Genomic DNA, 13,776 nt, shown 5'->3' on the forward strand with positions numbered 1-13,776 from the left:
AAAGTGCCCACAAATTACCACATGGGTGGTAATCCATTAAGTACAGAAGAAGTAATTAGGGACCTGGGGACCCAAGTTGATAGCAGTCTCTCATTTGACAACCACATGGCCAAAGTGGTTAGAAAAACATTTTATATAGCCCACCTAATCATGAAGGGATTCACATCTACATCAGGGGAGGTCATCGTGCCTCTTTACTCATCCCTCATCAGGCCCATAATTGAGTATAATGCCCCTTTTGGGATGTACCTTACCAGACACCTGCAGCAACTGGAAAGACCCCAAAAGTACCTCACCAAGAGGACCAAAGGGCTCAAACAGATGCCATATGCTGCCCGGTTAAAGAAACTCCAGCTCTACTCAGTGGCATACCGCCTGTTCAGAGGCGATCTGTGCCTGACATATAAAGCCATGTCCAACCCAGAATTAATGGACATGCTGCACCTCAGAAAATCCAAATCCCATCGAACTACACGCTCGAGAGACTTGAACCTCAGCACTGAAATAAATAGGACATGCTGGAGGGACAGATTCATAACCCAGAGGCTTCCTTCACTCTGGAATAAAATCCCAGTCCAGGTTAGGCAGAGTCCCTCATTGACTCTCTTCAAGAGGAATCTTGATGAGTGGATGGGAGATCGTAGGTTTAACCCGGGTATCACTTCTGTGTCACTGTTAGGCAGAGGCACAGTATACTAACCTCGAAAAAGGGCATAGCAAAATAAATTTAAAATGGGTGGCGAAAGCCAAACACATTCTGGCTAGGCTTATAAATGCCCTAGGGCAGATAGCCTGGTATGAACCTATGTACCTATGAACCTATAACTGGAGGGTCATGGTTACTCCCATAGCAACCCTAGTTTTCTGTCTGAAAAACTTTCCTTCAAACACAGCAAAACTTAAAGAACGAACCACAGTTAACATTTCTGTAAGCAGTCTCGCATAACTTTGTTTTAAAAGGCCAGGATTTAATAACCCTTTAGAAAAAATCCAAACTTATAACCTTTTGGAATTACTGAATACAAAGACTCATCAATCAAAGGTCATCCCTGGCAAAATAATGTCTTTTAATTTAAAAATCAGAACAAAACATGTTTTGATGTAATACGACTGTTGCAACCACTTTAAGATGCTGTTCTATAAAATAGACATGAATTCTAACTCCCAGAAGAAGTAGAAGAAGAAACAGTCAGTTTAAGAGGAGATTTATCTACCCAAATAAGTCCAAATATCCAAATATACTGCTAGCCTTTGGATTGTCATTTCTTAAATGAGAAGCTGTATCTACATCAATTAAACCTTCTGTTAGTCATTCTCTGTAACTATCAGTGAATCTGTAACATCTATGTATCTTTGAGATTGTGAAAGGTCATAATCAGATTCATTAGACAACAAATGTATCATTTCATTAACATAAACATGGTATTTTAAACTAAGAATTTGTCCAGGCACACAGTTATACAGTTAGTATTCTATAGACTGTGTACTGCGGATTGTATTCTAAACTCAGAATCTAACAGAAAAAATTATAAGTATCTGATTCCCTATGGAGAATTATGCAGATAGTATTGCAAATAGAATTCTGCATACAGAATTCTTAATGGACTTCTATACTTCGAATTCTACTCACACAATTCTATATACAGAATTTTACAGGCAGAATTATGCATTTTGATTTCTAAACAGAATTGTACAGGTAACATTTTAAACACTGAATTCTACCAACAGACATCTTCAGATTGAATTCTTCAGATAGAATTCTATACAAAGAATTTCATGCAGATTGCAATTTTCATATGTTAAGTGAGCAGTCCCATACATGGGTATTTCACAATCTGATATCTATACCATCAGATTGCCATGCAGTTCATAAACCTAAATTGCATATTGTCACATGTTAACACAAGTGTTATTGACTTGGTTGATGTACAATGTTGCATTTCCCTCATGTTTTTAAGTGCAATCATCACTGTTCCAAGTTCTGATGGGGCATTCCTAAAAAGAGTGTTATATCCATAGAACTGACATTTCGTCATGGAATGACAACATTCAATGATACCACATGGTTACCAGTATAGCAAAAGAGTACAGGAATAAACAGTAATAAGCATTTAGGGCACAACTAATTTGTTATATTTTATTTACTTTCATTTATTTATCCTTTTGTTGATCAGATCAGTCTCATTAGGATAGTATCCTCTTTTCAGGGGAGACCCAGTGTGATATTTGTACTACTAGGGGAAATTTGGCAGGGCATCTGAGAACTTTCTCTATTCCTTTCTATATGTGCTGTGGCATCTTTTACATCCACCTGAGTTATCACCAACTCAAGCAGATGATACCTCAGTTTAACATATCATCTGAATGACATAAGACATAGTATGTTACTTCACATAACAAATTTTCAGTTCTAAGAGATGCAGTATGCCAGACAATATTGTTCAGTAAGCTAGAATCAGAACATATTCCTTCCATCTACAGATACCCTTGACAAGTGGCTCAGCAGAGACAAAGTTTTAAGCAAATTTATTTTTGAAATGAATCCAGTTTTACCACATAAAACAACTTGCTACTGTAGTATATATATATATATATATATATATATATATATATATATATATATATATATATATATATATATAAATACAGTGGATATAAAACGTATACACCCCCCTGTTAAAATATCATGTTTTTGTGATATAAAAAAATGATACCACAATAAATCATTTCAAAACTTTTCCCACCTTTAATGTGACCTATAACCTGTACAATTCAATTGAAAAACAAACAAATCTGTTAGGGGAAAAATATAAAAAATAAAAATGTACAAAAAGCTGGTTGCATAAGTGTGCACACCTTTAAACTAATACTTTGTTGAAAACTCCACATTCACTTTATCTATCCATCCATCCGCAACCCCTTTCCCTGTTTTTGCCCATGGGGTCAGGGTATCACTTCAACAGTGACAATCATCTAGAACCAAGGTTTACACTGTCAGGTGGCTATCCCTGCTATGGTAATTCATCCATACCTCACACTTGCACACACACTCACACCTAGAGCCAATTTATACTGTCCAGCCCACCTGCTGCATGTCTTTGAAATGTGAGAGGAAACCGTACCACCTGGAGCACCAGGAGGACATGCAGACCCCACACAAAAGGCACCCTAGCCAAGAATAGTACCAGAGAACCACTTGCTGTGAGGTGACAATGCTAAATGCTGCATCATTATGCTGATAATAAATTCAGTTTACACAAAAAAGTCACAAATCAGTACATGTTTGTACTAAAGAAGCTCTCTTTGCTGGTACAAAATCAAAACCATAATACAGTACCTGAGTAGAGAAGAAAGACAAAGAAAAATAAGAAGCTGATAATGTCCAAACTGTATCTTTTCCCAATGGTGTCCTCTAAATAGGTGATAACATTCTGGATTATCTCCCTCAGCCTCTCTCCTTTAAAGTGCCTCTGCCCTGGTTGTTTGCTTTTAAACATCCACCTCAGTAACTTCCATGGTATGATCCCTAAGCTGGTGTGATGTTCACAGAATTCTAGAGATAAAATTCTACATACTGAAGTCTAAGCATAAATTAATACAAATTGCATTCTAAAGACAGATTCATACAGATAACAAATGCCTTTGAACATAGAAGTCTACAGACAAAACTTTAAGCACATAATTCTATCAACAGGATTCTAATCTCAGAATTCTACAGATAAGAGTTATGCATGCAGAATTCTAAACAGAAAATTCTACAGATAGAATTGTAAACACAAAACTCTACAAAGAGATTGTGAGTAAAGTCAGCAGTCAAATATCTAAAGGCAGAATTTTACTGTTGTTTATCAACGCAACTCTAAACACGGCAGATTAAATTCTAACGACAGAGGTGTAAGGATGGAAATCTAAACACACTGCTCTACAGATGGAAATTAATATATAGAATTCTGTATAGCACAGAACTTTACAAATGTAATTGACACATAAAACTGAAGGGATAGAACTAAAGTCTATAGCCAATTCTCTGAACACAGAATTTTAGAGATTGAATTCTCCACATAGAATTCTAGGTATAGAATTCTAAAGACAGAATTATGAGCAGTGACTAGTACAAATATAACTGTCAGCAAATTCTAAACACCCAGTTTTATAGACAGAATTCTACTGAGTAGCACATGGGGAATATTAAATACAAAAAATCTGTACCTAGAATTTTATAGATAGTATTACAAGCACATAATTCTACTGATAAGATCTTAAAAGTAGAATTCTGAACATAGTAATCCAGAGATAATTCCAAACACAAAATTCTGTAAGTAGGATTCTGTAGGTAAAATTCTAAATGCAGAATTCCAAAGATACAATTGTAAACATAGTATCCCATACACAGAAATATAACATTGGATTCTGCAGATAGAATTCTAACACATAGAATTCTAGACACAGAAATATAAAGGCAGTATTCAAGTTTAAATGTATTGCCCAATTGTTTCAATGTTAGTCGTTATAGGCTTCTACAGCAACTTAATATTTAAAATCCTAGGAAGATTTATTCTAAACTCTGCAATGTCATTTCAGTCATACTGACTTATGATTTGTAAACTTTATCAGTTGTTAAAATTTTGAGAAACACTTCTTGGTGGTTTTCTTTTCCATTTACATAGCCTGAAGAGTGTGCAAGACTATAATCATGCTGTTATTGCTTGAAAAATATCAAAACTGCAAAGCCCTGAGGCACCAAATAATCTCTTCTAACTTCGTAATCAAATAATTTTTGCATAATATATGATCTCTGATTGTACAGGACATTCTTAAATAATATATGCATCAAGTCTTTTTCTAATCTCAAATGGGCAATTTGGTGCCTTAGTCTTACCACCACTAACCCTATAAGCCTATATATACATTTTCAACTTATATTTCAAATTTGTATCTTGGAGGCTTGGTTTTAGCTTTCTGTCTTATAAATCTGATCTAGTGGACGTATTATAATTTGAATTCAATTTCTTGACAAACAATGCAGAATTTTTTATATAACATATTGATCTTTCTCATGTCAAAAGTTCTTTGCCATGTCCTTTAGTTAAAGAACTTATGATTTATTTATTTATTTCTTACAATATTCTTCCTTAAATAGTTATTAAATTATATCCCCCTTTTTCCTATTTTTGCACATGGGTCAAAACAACAGAGATCATCATCTAGAGCCCAAGGTTTACACCGCTGGGTGGCTAGTCCTGCCTCTTAAATTCTTATATCCTTAAAAACTTTTTTACTCATTTCAACAACTTGGGTTTTGTAATGCCCTCTTGGATACAAAACAACTTTTCTTTCAATAGTTCTGGTTTAATATTAATATTTGACTAACAATGTTTTCTCATTAGTTATTTGAAATTTGTATCTCAAATACACATCAAGAAAGGGTCCTAGAAACATTAGTTTTCGATAATACCATATACAACTGTTTTAAATAAATGTTTTTCTTTTCTACTAGATCACTGTTCTGACCTGAACATCCATTTCATAGTATATAGTTTCACTATGAGTGATTCTGCTAAAGGATTGGTACTTCCTTCATTATAGAATCAACAATATGTAATGCATACTCAGGTACTGTGTTATGGATTCATATTTCTGGGCCAGGGCTTATTATTTGAAAAATTAATCATAAATGGATTGAACATTTTACCCATTAAACTACTCCTCTTATTCTTAAAGTAAATTTTTGATATTGTTCATCCTACATATTATCATAATTTTGACTTACTTCTCTTTCTAGTGAAGCATATGACAATATGTATTACCCTCAATATCATGTTTGTCTAGTTAATGGAACTGCAGGATGTAGTCAGCAGTACTATATCATGTAAATATCCTATTACAGGACTGTGTGTTCATAATGTGGGTTTATCTTTTTTTATCATTTCTCTGTTTTGCAAAACAATTATCCATATATAGAAAAAATAGGATGCTAAAATAAACCCTGAGTAAGTCCATTGTTTGTTTTCAATTTAGATGTTAACTGGTATTTGCAAACTTCACTTGTGCCTATGAAAATTTATAAAGAGTATCTATAATACCTAGTAATTTCTTTGAAAGCCCTTTGTTTAACATTATTTCCCACAACACAGATATGGATCTGTTTACATTGTCAAATGTACATTGTGAAAGTTGTGTTCATTAATACAATAGATCCATGAAAAACATTATATAGACCAAGAAACTTTGGGCAATTGGATAAAAGATGTGACTGATAAAGTGCAAAAATATAAAGAACAAAGCCTAGAGGTTTTTGAAAGCTATAAAAAAGAAACAAGGACATCGGAAAGAGAGATCTGATATGGTGCAATATATATGCAAAGGGGAAAACCAAACTAACCAATACAAAAAAGCAGCTCCAAAGATATTTGAAGAGAAATACAGGCAAAAGTATCTTGATATGGAAACTTTCACAGTACAAAAAAAAATAAGATCACAAAGGGGAGCATAAAACAGAAGATTAGTAAAGTAGAAGTTAAGCAAAGAGAAGTTGAAGTTATGGATTACCTGAAGAGTGAAGGATTTAGTATAAAAAGTTTAACACAGGTTATGTCACAGCATGATGGAGCAATGAGTCCCAAAGTAATGAGAACATGTGGACAGGGAGACATCTGAAGAAAAAAATACTGGCATGGGGAAGAAAACAAGATTTAATGTGGTGCACTAGTTATGAAAAGGAGTAATCAAAACTAATCAATAAAAAAACAGCATCAAAGATATTTGTAGAGAAATATAGGCAAAAACATCCAGATATGGAAGAATTCACAATGCAAAAAAATAAGAAACAAAGGTGGAAAGTTGAAAAGAGTATTAGTAATGGAGAAGTTAAAGAAATAGAACCTGAAGTTATGGATTACTTGCAAAGGGAAGGATTTAGTGTAGAAAATCCATCTCTGTAACATTGCAATGTGATGGAACAATGATTCCCCGAATGAAGGAGAAACAGGTAGAACAACAAGCATCTGATCAGTGGCCACATGAAGATATTTTGGAGCCTTCAGTAGGAATCTAGTACAAAAGTTCAGTTAGAGTTGCACAGCAAGGGAAGGAGTAGGAAACAATGGCAACTCGGATAAATTCAATGTTGTGGAGTGATAGGCCAGTGAGTTTCCATATGAAAGAGCAATGGATGATGAAGGATGCAGCTGAAAAGAATATATCACAGGAAGATGTTCTGGAAATTCTGTAGAATGCCTACAAGAAATGGAGAACAAAGAATGTGCCCTTAGTTTAGAAAAAAATTATGTAAGAGAAGAGTTTCTTGATTTAATAGAGATAGCTAGACATATTAAGATCAATGAAAGAAATAGATTACAGAAAGCTGTGTTACAAGTCTGGTAAAACAAATGAGCACAGTAATCAAGACTATTAACAGAACTTCATGTGATATAGCAGAAGTAAATAAGATATAATACTGTACAGCTAAATTAATAACAGATAAAGTCTTACCACAAAAACAAAAGGCAATAAGGGAAAGGAAGGGAAGAAATCAAATGCCATCATGGAAGTATCAAATAGAGGAAACTATGAAGCAATTAAAACAGGGAGTGTTACTATTAGAACAGTATAGAAGAGGGAACAGACCAACAAAAATACATAGAAAGATAGACGTGATAAAACCATGCACAGTATCAGAACAGACCATGATCTATTGTACACTAAATAGTAAACTAAAGATAACACAGGCAGAAAAACTTAGAGGAAATGCAGATAAATATAAAGAAAAAGTACAAAATAAGCAATTAATTGATGACCCAAAAACGTTTTATAGAGAGCTGGGAAACAAAGCAAAAGGAATGGAAACACCACCAAAAAAAGAAGAAATCGACACATTTTGGAGAAATATCTATGAAGACCCTGTGGAACATAACAAAGATGCTGAATGGATAGAAGAAGTAAACGAAACAGTAAGAAGTTCAAATGTATAGAATATGAAATGGGATGAAGTAATGGCCAGAGAAACTGAAATAAAAATAAGAAAAGCTCCTAAATGGAAAACCTCAGGCCCAGATTCAGTACCTAACTCCTCAATAAAAGTATTAACAGCTTTATATGAAGATTTAGCCCTGAGTAAGTACTACTTATATATGCTTGCGAATGGATACCAACCTATCTAACAACAGGAAAAATAATACTCCTCCTTAAGAGTGAATCTGCAAGCTATCCGAAAAATATAGACCAATTATTTGCCTTTCTTTGATGTGTAAACTACATAAGGGAACTGATGCTCACAAGTTTATATTCAGAAGAAAACTCAATCATGGCAAGAGGACAGAAGGGTAACAAAAAAGTCACATAGAGCAAAGGATCATTTGTTGTTAAAGGAAGTCATAATAGAGAATTGAAAAAAGGGAAAGAATCTAAGTATGGCATGGATATATTACAGAAAGGCATTTGACACCATCCCTATTCATGGATAAATGAGTGCTTACAAGTATATACGATACACTTTACACTGATCAATTATATTACAGTGACCACCAAACAGTGGCAAAGTACTTTGCAGCTAAGCCATGATAAAAGACAAATTATTATCCCAAGGAAAATTCAAAGAGGGGTATTCCAGGGTTTCATTTGTAACCTCTGCTCTTTTGTCTTGCCCTTAACCCATTAAGCTGTCTACTTAACAGATTAGGTCATGGTTACAATTTGGCTTCCAGAAAGCAAAAAAGTGTAAAGACTTCTCGTCTTTTTTTTGTTGATGATTTAAAACTGTATAGTTCATTAGATGAGGAGCTGAACGCACAAACTACAAGTGGTCAAAACGTTTTTAGATGATACAAGAATGTCATTTGGTCTTGATAAATGTGCAAAAGCAACCTTTAAAGCAGGAAAGCTGCAGCACCCAAGAAAATATCAGTCCTGGACAGGAGTGTGACTTAAAGGAATTTGAGCAGGAAGGAGTGTATAAATATTTGAGAAATGATTAAGGATCAACAATAAAACATGAACAAATGTGAACAAAACTTAGTAAGGAATATTTTAAATTAAAACTAGTACTGCAAACAGACCTGACATCTAGGAACAAAGACCAAGCTATAAACCAATTTGCTCTTCTTGTTCTAACTTACAATTTTGGGATGATTCACTGGCCACAAAAGGTATTGGATCAGATAGACAGGAAAACAAGAAAAAATGCTTCATGCTTATCAAATGATATATAAAAATCAGTATATACCAAGATTATATATTCTTCATTTGGAAGGAAGTATGTGCCTCCTCGAAATTAATTACATGTATTTATCTGCAATCATAGACCTTCATATATACCTGCTAATCTCACCAGATCCAAACATAGTGAATGTTTTGAAACATGAGGAGAACAAGTCTTACATGACTTCCCTTCTTAGTTTAGCAGAAGCATGTCAAGTGGGAATGGAAATCAAACCAGAAATAGACAAAAATCAGGCAGCAACTAAATGTGCCAAAAAAAAAAAAATAAAAAGATATAAGGAGAAGGATCATATGAGAAGGCAAGAAATGTGGAAAAGGCATAAATATAGTTGCAAGTAAAAAACCCATGGAACAGCCTCATGTAAATTATGATCTGATGCAGGAATGATTAAGGAGAGGTGAATTTAAACCAAAAGATGAAAGGTTAATATTGGCAGCCCAGGACAGAGGGACTACATACATATTGGTTTAAAAAGTCCATTCAACATGTAGGAGAAACAGACAAATGCAGGTTCTGTAAAACAGAACTGGAAACAGTTGCATATCTTATTGTTGGGTGTGATATACTAATGGCGGAGGGCCTGTATACTGAAAGGCATAATACTGTGACAAGACTGTTGCACTGGGGATTGTGCAAACATTACAGTGTTGAAGTAGCTATGAAGCATTGGAAACATGAGCCACAAAGCATTATAGAGAATGCTAAAGTTTGTATCACAATGGGATCACCCATTACCAACAGTTAAAAAACAGATGTGAGAAAACCAGATATAGTAGTCCATGAAAAGAAGGCAAAAATAGCATTGATCATTGAAATTGCTATACCCATTGATTACAATGTCCTATGCACAGAGAGACACAAAGTCATAAAATATCAGGATTTGCAGGCAAAAATGAGGGCAATGTGGAAGAAAGATGCCCAGACAGTACCAATAGTAGTAGGAGCAATGGGGTCTCATAAAAAATATATATATAGTCATATTTAGATATGCTACAGATACATGTAACTCCATATTAATTGCAGAAGGTGTAATTTCTGAGCACATTCTGAGTGCTGCAAAGAACACTTTTGGCTAACTACAAAGATTAAAGCAATACTAATTTCACAAATTTTAATCATATTTTTACTTAAGAATAGTGTCCATTCCCAACATGGTATGAGAAACCCAAAAAACTTGGAGAAATTAAACCATCAGAAATGAATTGTAGAAGATGATGAGCAGTTAACAGCAGTTTTTTTTTTTTTTTTTTTTTTTTTTTTTTTTTTTTTTTTTTTAGTTCTACCTCACTTTAACATCTCTGACAGGATTTTTACTGAAAAACTCAAAATAGAATGTTTTAAAACTTGATGGATTTATAGTTGAACACCTGCTGAAAGATTTACTACAAAAATAAGTTTAAAACTCTTTTAATTGCTTTTTCCTGTTAAGAAAACTAGAAAGAACTAATTGTCTCAAAATGAGAAACTCTAAGCTCAGTATATAGGCTAGTACTTTGAAAAAACACATACAGGCTATACAAAGTAACATCAGTGAGTTTCTGTAAAGATCGATAAATTAGATAAATTAGAAAGCAAAATTAACAATTTCAAAGAGGAATGTAAAAAACAAGTTGAAGTGCTAAGTGAATCTCTTAAACAACAATCATCACAAATCTCGAGTATAGAAGAGGTGATGTCTGATTTTGATGGAAGATTACCTGAAAATGAGAATAACACTGAATTTTTTTCTGAAACACAACCTATTCTGGGATAAAGTAGAAGACGTAGAAAACAGATGTAAAAGTAATAACATCAGGATTTATGTAATTCCTGAAAAAGAAGAGGGAGACAATGTGATTCAATTCCTTAATACCTAGCTGCCTAAAGCTTTGAACCTGCCTAAAGCTTTTTTATTTGGCATCGAAATGGCACGCAGATCACTTTCTAACTCATCTTAAAAAAAACAAGGTCAGTGATTATTCTCAAGTCAGGATGAGGATTTAGCTTTAAAAGCTGCTTGGACTAATTATCCAGTTAAAATTAAAGGAAATACTATAAGATTTGACAAAGACTATTCTACATTAGTGATGTCCAAGAGAAAAGCATGCATGCCACTTGTTAAAAGCTTAGAGAAAAACACTATTAAAGCATAAATCCTAGAAAAAAAAACAGAAGAAGTGGATTGGAATTGATCAACTTCTTTGAAGAGAAATGCAACAAGAGATGATTGGTTAATAAAAGACAAAATCAGTAAAAAACTGAAGGATAAATGAAAATCAATGTAGTTCATGCTTATAATAATTCTTATTAATTTAAGTAAGTGCTTGAATACTTATGAACAGGTGCTGCATATTACTTTTTACAAGGTAAATTATTTCTTTCTTTCTTTCCCTACTTCAAATGGTTACTAGCTCCCTTTTTAAAATTTTAGATTTTGATTATTTTAACTATATATGAAACTAAAGCCACTTATTTTCACTTAAAGTCTACAAGGTTAAACTATTCATCTTATTAAAAGTTAATCATTATTGTGATGCAACTTACGTTAGGTGGCACACTTTCTGATATCTTGGCATAGTTGAATATTGTAATATTAAATATAATACAAGATGCAATAAATGACACTAAAGAGGCATGTTAAGTTACAGTCTGGTTTCTTAAAATGGCCCAGTAGTCTGCAATTGATAGTAAACGACATGCAGTAACACCCAGGAAAGACATGGTATGTTATAAACAAAGTACAAAAATATAGATTTTTACATATATAAAAGTTACTATCAGAATGATATTAAATAATTAGAGTAACTCTCACAGTTTTACAAGTTAAACTTGGATCAAACACAACTGTCATTCTTTTAACGCATGTTTATATGCTGATTAAACCTGCATAGTGCTAATCTAGTTTCATTTTATTAAAGTAGTAAAACTAAAAAAAAAAACAACTTAACGGTACCAGAAAATTATTATCACACACAGGTTTAGCAACAATTACTGATAGCTTATTTCCTTGTTAGAGTAAAGTAAGACACATCAATAGTTAATGGTGCATGGATTAAGCAAATTAATACAAAATGGAAGTTGAAAAGCCTCACTAGAGGGGCAGGAAAGAGAGGATCATGATCAAGCCTCTGATAATAACCAGTTTACTATGTGTTTGAGACATGGATGACAAATTTGACTTGAAAGTGAATCTTGCCATCTATGTTAAGAACATATAGATGATTATGCTTGGATATTTGATAATAATTATTTTCACTGCATGAAGCTTTATCTGTTCCATGTACTACCAGATACAAAAAAGAAAGAATGTTTAGGAGTGTTCTGCCTACTTTAGAAAACAACAAAGCTTTCATCAAGCTTTATCAAGCAAACAGTAGCGTACCTCTCAATTTCTTTGCTTAATATATTTTTTGGGAGGGGGGTCAAACAATTAAAATCAGGGACAGTTTTTAAATATTCCTCTAATTCACTTTAAAAAAGTTAATAGAACAACACATTTTGTGTCAACATACATTTTCTGAACAGTAGGAAGTCTAGAACTCCAATGTCTGGAATCATTAACTGACTGCAGTCCTCAGTGATTTACCAGAAAATAAAAAAATTTGCAGGACAGAGAAAAAATATGAGGCAAAATTAGGGACATTCTGCATAATCAGGGGCAGTTGAGCAGTACAATGGGAGAAACAAAGTGCTTTTCTGGCAGAAGGTAAAACAGCTTTTAATAGCTGTTAGACACTTTACTACACTTTCTAATTATGAGAGGCTGTTTTACCTTCAGCCTCTGTTCTTTGCTGGATAACACTGTCCCCTGTTAATTCTCAACATGAAATCTGATCTTAACTCTGATTAGGGTGTCCTTATCAAGGTTTTGTTAAGTAGCCCTAAGTTATGATTGGGTCTCGTGCTAAAGAAGTACTTAAATTTCCCTCCCTCACACCAGTTGTGGAGACTAGTCATGCCACTCCGTACATTGCAAGGTTATTAGTTACAAGAGAGGTGTAAAATACAACATTTTTAAAACAGCAGGGAAAGGCTACAGAAGCTAAAGTACCAGAATGGGATAGCTTTTATATTCTGCTACAATTGCACAATCATCCAGTTTCTTTTGTGAGCAACAAATAAGCAAATGCCAACACAGGACACTTAGATCATGGGAATGGTAGGATAGAACACTGGTAACATGGATTCTTAGTAATAAAAATATGGATAGGTTGTATGTGGTGAATCTAGTCAATCTGCATGTTGCAACTGAAAGCTGTTCCCAAATATTACAACTATTGTTAAAAATATTGTAAGTGTAACTAACAATTATTTTATATACTGCCATTAATGGCACCAAACAATATAGTCTGTTATATGAAAATAGACTACACAGCATTAACAAATACTACGCAAAACAGAGTTGTATTTTTGTTCTTTCTGCAATCACTCCTTATATCAATTATACATTAATTAATTTTTTAAACAAAATTAAGATAATATGTTGAGGAAACTGTCTTTGTATCACTTTATTCACTGCTTAGCTCAATGGTGGGATGTTAGAGTGTTTGACGTATGTTAAAGATGAACTACAGTTAAGT

This window comes from Protopterus annectens, chromosome 4.part1 (genome assembly GCF_019279795.1).
Source record: "Protopterus annectens isolate FY-2018-M chromosome 4.part1, PAN1.0, whole genome shotgun sequence".
Lineage (NCBI taxonomy): Eukaryota > Metazoa > Chordata > Ceratodontiformes > Protopteridae > Protopterus > Protopterus annectens.